Source organism: Solea solea, chromosome 3 (genome assembly GCF_958295425.1).
Source record: "Solea solea chromosome 3, fSolSol10.1, whole genome shotgun sequence".
Lineage (NCBI taxonomy): Eukaryota > Metazoa > Chordata > Actinopteri > Pleuronectiformes > Soleidae > Solea > Solea solea.
Genome location: NC_081136.1, coordinates 1381146 through 1394231, shown reverse-complemented (window position 1 = coordinate 1394231; position 13086 = coordinate 1381146).

Sequence of the window (13086 nt, the reverse complement as noted above, 5' to 3'; positions counted from 1 at the left end):
TCCTCAGATGATCTCAGTGGTCAGGAGAGGTCGTCCATGAGACATTTGTCTCTATGTGGTCATTTTGTGTCTCCGTGGACGTTTTGTGTCTCTTGGTGGACGTTTTGTGTCTCTTTGTGGACGTTTTGTGTCTCTGTGGTCGTTTTGTGTCTCTTGGTGGACGTTTTGTGTCTCTTGGTGGACGTTTTGTGTCTCTGTGTGGACGTTTTGTGTCTCTTGGTGGACGTTTTGTGTCTCTGTGGTGTTTTGTGTCTCTTGGTGGACGTTTTGTGTCTCTCTGTGGTCGTTTTGTCTCTCTGTGGTCGTTTTGTGTCTCTTGGTGGACGTTTTCTGTGTCTGTGACACAAAAATTGGACATGTCAGAACTGGGAGGGACCACGCTTCTATTTTTCCGACTAGGAACTCGGAAATGTCGACTTCTGACGACAACTGGAATGCACCATTGATAAAAAAACAGATTCATTTAGTTGTAGTGTCACAATCCCTCCTGTGGATTCTCGGTCTACTCCAGGTTTTACTCCCTGTGGGACGTCCTCAGAAGACGTCAGAACCGCCTGAACGTCAGTCCCAAAGGACAACAGCAACAAATCCAAATCTCTCTCCTCCATGAATTATTTGGCATGAATTTAATTCAAGGCTGGCGGTGTTAGCGATGAGTGTCGCGTGTGAGAGGAACCTTTTATTATTTATTGTCTTTCAGAAATAAGAGGAATTGCTGTGAATTTGTGGGTGGGATTTTAACCCTAGTGGGTGACGCTCCTCCTTTCTGAAAAACCTGGTCCGGATTCACAATCGCGGTCCCGGAAACCCCCCACAACTGCCCGGGTAGGATTAGCTTCATTTTACTGAGCGGCTTCAGTTGCAGTGGAAACTACAGTAGAAATGACTGATGATCAATATCTGTCTCCTCTACAGCTGTGTGTGTGTGTGTGACTGTCAAGTTGGACCTGGGGGACAGACAGATGTCTCAGAGAGAGAGACATGAAGGAACAAGCGAGGTTGATTACCCAGAGGAGACACACAAACACACACACACACACACACGTTTGTGCTGCATTGACTTCCATTCATTTAAAAAAACTAAACAAAACCACTTCACTAACCTTAACTATAACCAAAGTTCAAAGCTTTAGTCCTAAACTTAACCAGTTCCTCAGAAAATGAGGTTCTGCCTCATTAGGACCAGGTTTTTGTCGACCACTCGATCCTGAGTGTTTATGACAGAAAAACAAAAAATAAAGGTCCTGAAGCGGTTACAAAAACAAGAACACACACACACACACACAGAGCAGACACAGGTGAGTGAATCCATCAGTATTTATTCGTCTAAAACAGCAACTGTGTGTTTGTCTTTTTGTTTCTTACCAACAGTGAAATGAAGCAGAGACACAGAGGCTTTGTAAACCACTCACTCTCCCACACCAAAGCCCATAGAGAAGATCAGTGATTTTAACGTCACAGCACACAGGAGCCGTTGATCCACTGCTGCCTCCATCACTGAGTTCAAACGTCTTATTTTATCACTTCTGTGTTTGAAATCCTTTGTTCAGATTGACCTCAGTGACACAAAGTGACCACACGAGGCAGCAGTAGACCAGCAGCTCCTCTGCCCACGTGACATGATGTTCTTTAAGCATCATGGACTTATGGCTTATTGTGAAGTATATATATATATATGTATATACATTTACATATATATATATATAAACCTGAACTATCCCTTTAACCTGTTAATTAACATGCAGTGATACAATAAGAAGTGATTTGACGCTTTGACAGTGAAAAGGTTGCAGTAGATAACGGCGACGTCTCTGCGACTAAGACAAAAACATCATTAGCGTCCTGTCATGGTGACATTACGTCTTCATTACAGATAACACGGAACGAGGCGGCAGGTGATCGTCGCGCTCATGGAGGGAAACATACTCACTTTGCTCACTTAGCTTCTTGCCGTGGCTAAACAGGGACGAAGGTTAAACACTGAATTTTGACGTTTTGTGAAACGAGGTCACGTTGTTGTGATGTAAAAATGTGGTTTCAGGATTTCCCCCGCGACCCCTGACCCTGTTTGTGCTCTGGTGTCGCCGCGGGAACTCCTCTGCTCCCTGTGAAAACCACACACAATCACTCGCACTCTTTCTGAGTGTAAAAGCCACACCAGCTGCTTAACCGTGGCAGTAATCTGTGCCGCGCCGCGAGCGTCTTCAACCACAGAGCGCTGTCTTTTTTTCTGCTCCCCCATCACCCCCCCACGCTGAATCCTGCCTCACAAACATGTTTGTTTGCCCGGGGACGAGGATTTACTGTCAGTGCACACGCTCTGATTCAAGCTGATTATACTGGTGATCAGTAAACACTCACACACTGCTGCGCTGTGTGCTGCGAGGACCCCGGAATTCCGGAATTTTCATGCACTAACCGCCGGTGAAAACCGCTGAAAATTGGCACGCGAATCAGAACTGGTAATAAAAAAATCATAAAATAAAGATAACGCATTAAAGTCGTGCCAAATGGCTCAGTAGTGCCCCCAAAGGTGAAGCCCGGTTTGACAACACAGAGACTAAGTTGTACCTAATTTAACAAAACTTGGTGGGATCATGTCCCAGCCCGAGACCAACAACAAAGTCTATTGGGACCATAACCTTAACGCAACAGGAAATCAGCCATTTTGGAGTTGTCTTCCATCTTGGGATTTGCATGTTTCGTAAATGTCTCGATACTCGATACGCAACAGGAAGTCGGTCATTTGGAATTTAGCCACCGTTTTGCGACAGTTGTGCGGTTACTCTTGTGTAGTAGGCGGAGTTCAGTCTCTGTTTTCTAACATATGTAAAGTGTTTATTTGCTTTAATTCCTAAAATGTCCTTTTGATGCTCAAAGCTTTTCTTTGCCTGAATGAACCAAGTTGCCCTTTAGCCTCTAATGTAATTGCTTTCAACTCTTTTTTTCCCTGACCCTTATATTGCTGCACCTTCCATAAATCTGAATATTTTATCCACCACATATTTGGAGACGCAGCTTGAATTTAAATAAGGTTCCGTGTGTTTGAACAAAGGCTCTGTGTGTGTGAAACAACCCAACTGATCACATGACAGATTAGCGTGGGGCTAACGCCAGAGCTAACCATAGACAAAGGAAATTTGCGAGCCAACAGCCCAGACACACAAACGTTCATATCTCTGTGCATATTGTGTGTGTGTGTGTGTGAACAGGGGAAAACAAGTCGTAACCATGGTAACGGTTGAAATATGCACCTTCGGTTTGGCTCAAAATCGTAGCAACTTTTCTGATACGTTGGTAGAATTTTGAATTTAAGTGTCTTAACTCTTCTGTGCAGCGTTTGACCTTCATGACCTTCATGTGGAGAATAAAGCTGTAGAAGATGGATGGAAACCAGAAAGCAGAGAAATAGAGCTTTGCGGCTATATACTCGTCGTTAAGGTAGAACCTCAAGACTTCCACGAGACGAGTGTCCAATCACAGACGAGATTCCCCAGCGTTTGCGTCGTCAGCTTCTTAGTAAACGTTGGATAACTGACAGATATGGATGAAAGTTAAACGTTAGAAGGGAAAAGGAATGAGACAAAGGCAAAATTCAAGCCTTCGCTGTACGATTGTTTAACAGTAGCCCTAACTACACATGAAAATTATCGTCTAATGACGTCTTTACATCGATTTTGGACTTAATCTCACGTCGCTATAGCAGGTCGCAAAAGTCCCCGGTGATGTGCGTGTTCTCGGAAAAATGTTCCTCCAGGATTTTGACGTCAAAGACTGAGGGGACGGAGGTTTTCTCTGTCAGAAATCAAACCACAACACGAACGATGTGTCGCCTTCTCGTGTCGTCTTCTTGTTTGTGTAACCGTTCGTTTGTTGGTTTGTCATCAGAAGCAGGAAACGAGGAGAGTCGAGTCTTTGCTCTCCGGTCCGTCACTCCTGGAGAAACGACTCGGTCGTTGCTAAATTCTTAACGGTTCTTTACTGACAAAGGCTGAATCCATAACATCGCCCGTGGCGCAGAGCGCACAAAATAACGCAAAAGCTGAGTCCAAACACTCTGCAGAGGAAGATCATTTCGTTCACTTGTATTTGCAATTTCGAGCACCCGACTTTTATCAAATATGATGTGAAGAGAGTTAGAACCAAGGCTGGATCACTGAACGGGCCCCTAAGGCTCAGAAGACCCTGAAGACCCACACTTTATTCATCCCGATTTTTTCTCTGAGGCCCAGAAGCCAAACAGACCTTCGTTATCATATCATTAATATTATTAGTGGGGTTTTCCAGGGGGGCTCATAATCCGTCCCAGGTTGGACCGGGGGATCAGCTGGTCCTTGTTTTAATGATGTTCAAGATCAGGTCAAAACTGTCCAACGCCTGTTCATCTCATCGTGTCCCACGTCCCAAATCACGTCTTATTTATCAAAGCCATTACCAGTTAAACCTGATCTCCTAAAAACCTGGATGCACTTAAGTGACCCCAGAGTCTTGACGGAGAGTGTTAACGTCTCTCCAGAACCAGCGTCGAATAAACCCTTACGACGGTCGAGGAACAACAATGCCGTCACGTCTCCACAGACCTGTTCAATACCAGAGAACCACCAGGACCTCAGGGACAAAGGGACAGTTGTTCGCTCAGCAGGAGCAGGATGAGTTTTTCCAGCTCCTGCTGCCGGACAAACACATTCCCGCTGAGTCGGGATCACACGCGGCGACACCAGCCCTGCGTCAACCTGCGGCTTTATCAGGAGGAGGAGGAGCCGCGCTGACCCACATACCTCCCACGCTGCGGCTTTTATCAGGACAAGCTAAACACTGGCCTCCTGGACCAGGTCTTTGGTTTCCGATATCAGAAGATGAAGCCAGATGTTCCGGCCACATTCCTGACGTATCTGCGGCACGTAAATAAATATCTGTCGGACAGAGACGGTAAAAATATGTTCCCTGTCCACGATGTGTAAGACGAGGACCTTCAGAGACCACCATGTGACCAGGTCTTCTCAGACCTTCAGAGACCACCACGTGACCAGGTCATCTCAGATCTTCAGAGACCACCATGTGACCAGGTCATCTCAGATCTTCAGAGACCACCATGTGACCAGGTCGTCTCAGAGCTTCAGAGACCACCACGTGACCACGTCATCTCAGACCTTCAGAGACCACCATGTGACCAGGTCGTCTCAGACCTTCAGAGACCACCATGTGACCAGGTCAGTGAGAGCTTCAGGAGGTCTGTGGTTTCTCGCCAAGACGAAGATTAAAACTGTCAAAATACATCAAATCCTCATCGCTCTGCGAATGATTTTCTCACATTTTTCATATTGAATAACAAACGTGCCAAAGCCAAATATTAGAACGATACATATTTGCAGAGTTTTGACAGCTTTATCGAACTCTGTTTTTCTTTAATTAAATGTTAAAATCCGTCAATATTCTCTCTCTCTCTCCAGAGAGTCAGAAACCAGACGCTCGGTGGATGTAAACTGTAAAAACATGCTGTCACTCTCCGTTTGGACGATCTGCTTCTGGATTCAATTTCAGATATATGATCTTTAATTTTGAAAGTTAAACTTTGGATCAAATCTAATCGGAGATGTACAAGCTTTGGCTAAAACGTACGTACTTTAAAAAACACCATCGCTCCCAGAACGTTACGACGAACACGTTTCTGTCGCTCTGCGTGCGTCATCGGAGGCATTTTCATCTACGTCCGTTGGCCTCGCCTCCTACAAGTGGGGAGGTGCCTGATATTTAGTGTTGGCTGGCTAGTTAGCCTACATGTTAGCCACTTTATTTCACTGTTAGACAGACATTTCCAACAGGAAAGTTCAGTTTTTAAACCACTCACTCTCCCACACCAAACCCCATAGAGAAAATCAGTGAATTTAGCTCACAGGGACACAGGAACTGCTGGTCTACTTCTGCCTCGTGTGGTCACTTTGTGTCACTCGGGTAAATCAGAACAGAGGATTTTAAGCACAGAAGTCACAAAATAAGACATTTAAACTTAGTGATGGAGGCAGCAGTGGATAAACAGTTCTTCATCATCACACTCCTGTGTGTGTGATGTTAAAATCACTGATTTTCTCTATGGACTTTGGTGTCGGAGAGTGAGCGGTTTACAAACTTCACTTTCCTGTTGGAAAAGTCCGTCTCACAGTGAGATAAAGACGTGACGACGTCGTAGACTTGAACAGTCTTTTGTTAACTGGCTAAAATCTGTGTTGACACCAGTTTACCACACGAGGCAGCAGCAGGATTAAAATAACAGATTTGGACGGAGTTGAAACATCTGTCGTAATCACCGAGTTATTTATTTATTTTTCTCGTCTTTGTTCTTCCTCGTGTCACAAATCAAACATGAAAGTGAATTAAAACATTTGTGTTTGCGTGGATTTTTGCTCGGATCACGACTGCGACACGGCGGCACAGAGCAGCGTGAGCTCGGCTCCGCTTCAGAGCCTTTGATTCTGTTACCGACGTCTAATTAAATATTGAAAAAAAGGAACGGGAAATAAAAAGAAGGTTTTGATCATTAATCACAGCTTCTCACTCGCTTTCCTTTTGAACTCGGACACGCTTTTCTTTCTCCATCCAGACGCTTTAAGATTTAATGCTGAGGTGCAGTGAAGAGTTTCCTCTGAGCTGTTTCACTTTCTCTCTCTGATGAATTTGCTCTTGCAACAAATGTTTTCACCTGAAACGGAAAAAAAGCGTGAAAGTGATCTGCGAGCAGAGGTTAAACGGCTCCACGGGGCTCGGCGTTTGTTTTCCACGACGTCTGTCAGCTGTGAAACGGTGTCAGCTGAGATCCTGGTGTCGGGTTTGAAGACGAATAAAGAAGGAATGCACCGCGTGTTCGTTTTTCTCTGCTCCCGAATTCAAAAATACCCGTCCTCATGTTTCCACTGAGTTTTGTGAAGTTTGCCTCCTGTGATATCAGCCGATAAGAGTTAAAGACTTCTGCCGACTCATGATCCCCGTGATCCACTGCTCTGTTTTCGTCACGCGTCGAGATAAATGCTAAAATATGTCACCCGTGTTTTCTCTCGGCCTGCGGGACGATTGTCCCGACGCCTCGTCCATGTCTTCCGTCTTCATCCTCCCGCGCTGGAGGAAAAGAGCAGCGGTTGGAAATTGTCAATAACCCTCCTCTGATCCTCGGATGACTCACCGTGACCCAGAGCAACGAACCAAAGCAAGTGAAACTGGCCGTTTCCATGGTAACGCTGAGACATTTTGTCTCTGAAGAACCAGGCGTGAGTCATGTCGTGTCTCGCTCACCTGGCTCACAGACGGAACGCGGTGAACCTTTCAACTGGCCGACTGCACTCAGACCATCTTACACACCGCCACTTCCTTTCACCCTGGCCTTCAAAGTAAAAGCCACTGCTGACTATTTGCTGCATCAGCCTTTCTAAAAGTAGCTCATAAAGTTTTTTAATAATAATTTGATGTCAAATTTAGCTTTCAGTGACCTGAAAAGCACTATGAAGATCTTCTGTTTCTCTGACATTGAGTTTTAGTCTCTCCTCGTCAGCTGCTCTGAATCCTCACCTGTAATTCTGCAGATACTCATCACCACAGGGTCGCCTCGGTATCCGATCGGAATCCTGTGACTGCGATTAACCCGACAGAAGCGACTCAAACTGGGGATACACCTCTGTGATGTTTAAACAGCTCTGCGTCGTCACGGCGACGACCCTGGAAACCCTTATCTGACATTATCTCCGTGGCATTTCCACGTTTATTAGGGAAGTGGATAAACATGGTGGGAGACGGATGAGAAGTGACAACCCTGTGACGTCAGGACCGCTGCGACCCCGCGTGTCCATGTGACCCGACGTGTGTGTGTGTGAGTTCTCCTCAGGACAATCGAGTCAAAATGTCATCTGAGATGATTGACGTGTGTCGGATAAATCACCTGTGTGTGTGTCTGCGTGTGTGTGAGTGTGTTGAGCTGCCAGGGAAAAGTAAAAGCACATTTTTACCGACAAAAAAGTCAAACTGTTGCTAAAAAAGTCTCAGTTGACGTTCGTCCACACTAAAACACCACCCTGTAGTTTTCAAAATAAAAGTCTTAGTTGGCGTTCGTCCACACTAAAACACCACCCTGTAGTTTTCAAAATAAAAGTCCAAGTTTCTGTTTAAAACATAACCCTGTTTTCAAAATAAAAGTTGTATCTTCTGTTCGTCCACACTAAGACACAGCCCCACAGTTTTCAAAATAAAAAACTCTCTTGCAGTTGACGTTATAAAATTGTTAATTCGCGGTCAGATCAAAATAAAACTCCATGCTAAAAACATGACCTCAGAGCTTTCAAAATAAAAGTTTCCCTTTCACTCTCTGTGTCTCAAACTTTGAAAGCAGCTATTTCTTTTCATCGTTTCATTACTTATTTATTCTCGCCTCCTCCAGACGTTTTAATCTTCTGCTTCACTGGAGCATCTGCGAGATTAAAGAGTCAGGAGCGGTGCAGGCGACAGGACGGTTCACACGTGGGCCAGAGGGGGGCGCTGTGGACCGACAAGAAGCATGTTTATTAATAAGGTTAATAAGGTTTATGTAAACTAATATTAAAACATTTTACTGCATATTGTACATGTGCACTACACTTACATAACTGCTTTAAATGCACATATACGTGTTTTACATTATGTAAAAGACACATTTTACATATGAAAATATAAAAACACTACGTAAACTAATATAAATGTAAAAATACTTTTGAGTTGATTTTAATCATCAGCGACCGTAGGTGTAAACATTCACTGTTACCACGGAGACGACAAACAGACAACACACGTAGGTGTGTTTTATATACAGTTATATATACGTCTGTAACAGGCAGGGACTCATTCATATGGATGAGGTTGGGTACTTTCTTGAATATTTATGAAGCCTGGACATAAATATGCATCAAAACTAAAACAATGACCTGTGTGTGTGTGTGTGTGTTCTTATATGTGTGTCTTTGTGAGGACCAGAAATCATATAAACCACAAGGAAACCTTTTGTCTGGTCCTCACAACTTTAAAGGCTTTTTTAAGATGTGATTTTAGGGTTTGGGTTTTTATGTCCTCAGTCAGGATGCTGGGCGAGTGTGTGTGTGTGTGTGTGTGTGTGTGTGTGAGATGACACACCCACATGTCCCTCGTCCCCAATAATGATCTGTATGTAATTGAAGTGTAAGATGACCTTTGGTTTAGGGTTGTTTACATACTGATACACACACACACACACATTCCTGGATGGAATCACAGAGCAGATTAATGCACAAACAAACGAACAGCGGAAGGATGAAGGATTGTTTGAAGAGGAAACATGAAGAGTCTGGTGTTTGATCTGTTTCTCTCTCACACACACACACACACACACACACATACACACTCTGACAGTAGGACAGTAGTTGGTCAGTTGTGTCGGCAGCGAGGCCGTGACATTATCACTGACTTCTGATGTGATGCCGTCGTCCTGGGCAGCAGCGAGGATCCACATAAATTAGCCAATTTAAAACCAAACAGCAGGAATTCACCTTTAATGTCACGACGTTGAGTGAAGAGGACGTCCCCGCTCTAAAGCACTCATTTTATTTTGAAAGGTTTGGCTGTGGATGAACAGAAACGGAGACTTTAGTTTTTGTTTTAGCTCAAGAGAGTGAGAATTTTATTTTGAAAACTGCAGAGTTGTGTTTTCGTGTGGATGAACAGAAAGTGATACCTTCATTTTGAAAACTGTGCAGTTGTGATTTAGTGTGGATGAACAGAAAGTGATACCTTTATTTTGAAAACTGCGCAGTTGTGATTTAGTGTGGATGAACAGAAAGTGATACCTTCATTTTGAAAACTGTGCAGTTGTGATTTAGTGTGGATGAACAGAAAGTGATACCTTTATTTTGAAAACTGCGCAGTTGTGATTTAGTGTGGATGAACAGAAATTGAGACTTTTATTTTGAAAGCTGCAGGGTTGTGATTTAGTGTGGGTGATTAGAAATTGGGACTTTTATTTTGAAAACCGCAGGGTTGTGATTTAGTGTGGGTGAATAGAAATTGAGACTTATTTTAAAAAACCACACAGTTGTGATTTAGTGTGGATGAACAGAAACTGAGACTAAAACATCGGGAACAGATTCACGTGGTCGCCGTGCCAACTAAATAAACCCTGACTTTTCATCTGCTCGTTTACACCTAAACGGTCATGTGACATCATGTCTTCATGTGGACTGTCCTCTGAGTGAAGACTGAGCTAAAAACACCTCAGTGTTTTTGATTTTCGGCCATTTTATGGACCTCAAAAATGTCGACGTGCCGTCCTTAAAACCAGGAAGCAGAATTCCTCCCTGATGGACGTCCACGTCTCCGCTGTCTTTTATGCTCAGACGGACGATGATGGGACTAAAGACCTCGTCTCTCGAGCGTTAGCGTTGATCGCTGACGGGAAGCAGTCGCGTTTATGAGCCCGTCGCCGTAGTGATGACTGGCGGGGGGATTTCGGCGTCCCTGAGAGCGAGCCCACATCGCTGCTGTTTCCTCCTCCGTCTCAGTGAGTGTTTGTGATGTTTGGCCTTGAAGCGTCTGTCAGAAAACAAACTATTTTCGTCTCCACATCATTAAGCTCAAGGCTGAATAAACGACCGGCGTCGCCTTGATGTTTTTTTCTCCGTCTAATTATCGGCACGGGTCGACTCGAGGTGACGCCTCCGCGGCGAGGATCCGCCTGCGCAGTTTCACCTCTGCACGCGTCGCTTTGTTTGTGCCGTGGAGGCGGAGTTAGGGGAGGGGCTACGGGTTTTTGAAGTGTCTTTGTTTTGGCCTCCTGACCGCAAGAGAAAAAAAAAAGATTTTAGCCACTTAATAAAAGGCTCAATGAATAGAAATTTACATTAAACTAATTCTATGATATCTTTAAAAGAATTTTCCCACCACTTTATCTCACTGTTAGACAGATTTTACCAACACTCACTCTCATTCTCCCAGTGGTTTACAAACTTCAGTTTCCCGTCCAAGTCCGAGATAAGGCAGAATATCGTGACTTTGTGTTGACATTAGTTTGATAGTCAGTCATTAGTCAGTAAGGACTTGTGTGAGATATTCACCCTCTTCTGCACTTAGTGAAGATGGTGAGAAGGAAAAATGTGAGACACGCCTCCAGGTGACCTTTACCGTAGTTCATAAAGAGCTTCCACCTTGAATGTTTCGCAGCCTGACTCATTCAGCAGCAGCGTCTGTGCTCAAGAACACAGAGAGTCGTCCCCGACCTCTTCACGGAACACATTAGCTCCGTAATTATCTGGAGGATTTTAATTTCTTCTGCCCGAAGTGTCTAATAAAGTGGCTCGTTAGGGTTTTCAGTGAGGGGGAAAGGAGACGTGAGAAGGTCTGTCAGAGGCTGCTCATTACTGTACTAACAAGTCCTTACAATGCTTCATGAAACAGAGCAAAATTCATTGTGTTCTCGTCCATTAGATACAACAGTAACCAGAGAATAATATCACTGTGGTTAGTGTTGTTTTATTTATCTTTGGCAATATTTAGCACAATAATAAAACTTTAATTCACCTCGTTTTGCTTAAGAAAAACAAATGTATTCATATTTTGTGTATCTGTTACTGCTAAAGTATTGTTTCTAGCTGTAGAAGTAGAATTCAAAAGCCGCTTCCAAAGTAGCTACAGTAAGTGCTAAAGTAGATACTTACGTGGCTATCGTAGCTGCTAAAGGAGCAGTAAGTGCAGAAGTACCTGCCGAAGTCATGTGTCATGTGACACGTGGACATCTCCTGATGTAAATATATTATTATATTTACAAGAGATATTTAATCTGAGATTATACAGCATTTATTTATATTCTAATAATATTCACATGTCTGTGTTTGACTGAATGCAGCAAATTCAACACATTTAGTTTGTTATGTAAGAGGAAATCTTTAGGAGGTGTTATGTTTACGTGTGTGTGTGTGTGTGTGTTACACACTGAGGTGTGTGTGTGTGTGTCATGTTGGAGCAGCTGCAGCTGAAGATAACGTGTTTTTATTTCATTGCAGCACAGATTAAATGTGTCTGCGTCGCCAGCTTTAATGGAAAAAAACACGTTGAATATGAGCGGACGTGTCGTTGTTTTTTCCCCACCACAAATTATTTCACACAATTAAACGTGACATGAAAAATAGTCGTAAGTTAAGTTAAGAAGACGTGAGAATCAAGTCAAATGACAGTTTTTATCGCATAAAAATCACAAGTTTGACTCAATTTAAAGAACAAAAAAAACATTAACCGTTTAAATAAAATGGAAGAATTGTCTGAAATATACACGTTAATGTCAATGTGTTCCATTTGTAATCGGAACTCGGACTTTCCTACTCGGAGCACGACTTTTGCAGTGAACAGCATTTGTTTCGTATTTGTTACGCTTTGATTTTTAAACGTAGACAAAGAAAAACCACGTACAGTGCTGTTAGCGACTTTGCCGCCATGTTTTTTTCCGACTTCTCAAGCGTCAACACGGTGAACTCGGATGTGACGTCACTACCAGTTCCGATTTCCTCATGTCGGAGATCGGAGACTTTCCAAGTTGGATATCCGGCTCAGGAACTCGGACATTTCCACTTTAAACTACAACTGGAACACACAATCTGTCCTCAGTGTGTCGCTTTTAGTCGTACGAACTCCACCGCTAGCCAAGCGCTAACAAAAAAGCTATTGTTTTTAATGTTACAGTCGAGGCTAGGACCTTAGCATGATCGTTAATGAGGACACATGTGTCTCATTAGCTATCATTAATGAGCAGGAAACAACAAACAATTCAACTTTATTTAAACGATAAAAACAAACAAACAGATGTCTAAATGTGGCTCTGACATTCTTCACTTTACTGTGGTTTGATTCTGAGACGGTTTCATATTTTCTCTTTTCTCTGTCGTCAGAATACACACACACACACACACACACACACAGAAATTAGCGAGGCCTTTCATAGCCGCCTGCTCTCGTGGGACTCCTGTGCTTTCATGAGCAGCTGAGGGGACGAGTCCACGTCCACAGAGTAGCTCATTAGCACGGTCGCTCTCTCTCTCTCTCTTTGACACACAC